The following is a 1,073-nucleotide window of genomic DNA, read 5'->3' on the forward strand; positions in this document are numbered from 1 at the left end:
GCGGATAACAGAGCAGGCAGGTGAACAGGAGTGGTGAACTTATTTCTAACTTTATCTGACATTAAATTTTATTTATTCTTTTAATCGTCCTGCAGGCTGAGAGAAAATTAATTTGGAGCTGAGTTTTTGATAAAAATCGTTAGATTACTCTAAACATCTGTAAACTTGCAAAATGAGGGAAAATCTGTCAATTACAGACATTCTGTGCACGTGGGCAGTTGTCAGCACCTGTCATTCTCCAGACGATGGAAGCGTGTGTCTGAGCCAATTACTTTTGTTGGCATTGATCAGCTGACTGATTCAAATACATCTTAACATTCATGAGGTACTTTGCATTGACTGTTTATGGTTGAGTGTGGGCGTATAGAGGGTGGAACCTGAGGCGGGACCTTGTGCGCAAACTCTGAGGTGATGCTATGATCTATAAATGAAAGGTGCACAGAAACATGGGTACGCACGGTTTTATAAATCAGATTTTTTTTTTTTTTGGCATACGCTATTTTCGTCTTTTGGCCGTACGTTCATTTTTAGTATGGTTTCCACGCAACCCTTTATAAATCTGACSCCTGGCCAGACTTGTCATATTTGACAGCAGCCTTGCACATGATGATCACAGGTGAAGCAGCTTTTCACTAACACTGTTCAGTGAAGGTGAGGTGACCTTCCTCCTTGAGGAAGGTCACAATGATCCTCAATCATGTGGAAAAGTGGACCTAGAAGCAAATGAAGCTATTATTACCAAAACTGTGGCAGATTTTGTTACATCTGCCTCAAGTTCCATTTTGAGGCATGAGAATCTTCAACAGAGTCAGTCTCTGGTGYCCTGCAGAGCCACAGCACCACTGMMGCTCCTAAACTAGATCAGCCTTCTTGGTCCTGTTCAGCATTGGGTGAGCCTTCATGGTCTTAAGTGCTGCTTCAGAGAAATGTCCTGCAGGAACTTGTCTGCCTGCAGCAGTATAGCACTGATCAGATGTTTTCTGAATGTCTCAAGATGGTGTCACAAACCTAAAAAAAAAAAATAAATAAATGCACAAATTCAATATGGAGATGGCTACAAGTGAGCGTTCTAA

At 41.5% G+C, this 1,073-nt stretch overlaps 1 protein-coding gene across 1 annotated transcript in view; it reads left to right on the top strand.

Annotated features, from left to right (window-relative positions):
- med13a (mediator complex subunit 13a) overlaps window positions 1–1,073 on the top strand; it is a gene marked incomplete in the record, with an annotated part of 244,898 nt that overhangs the window by 99,952 nt on the left and 143,873 nt on the right.

The sequence above is a fragment of the Austrofundulus limnaeus genome, unplaced genomic scaffold (assembly GCF_001266775.1).
Source record: "Austrofundulus limnaeus strain Quisiro unplaced genomic scaffold, Austrofundulus_limnaeus-1.0 Scaffold565, whole genome shotgun sequence".
Lineage (NCBI taxonomy): Eukaryota > Metazoa > Chordata > Actinopteri > Cyprinodontiformes > Rivulidae > Austrofundulus > Austrofundulus limnaeus.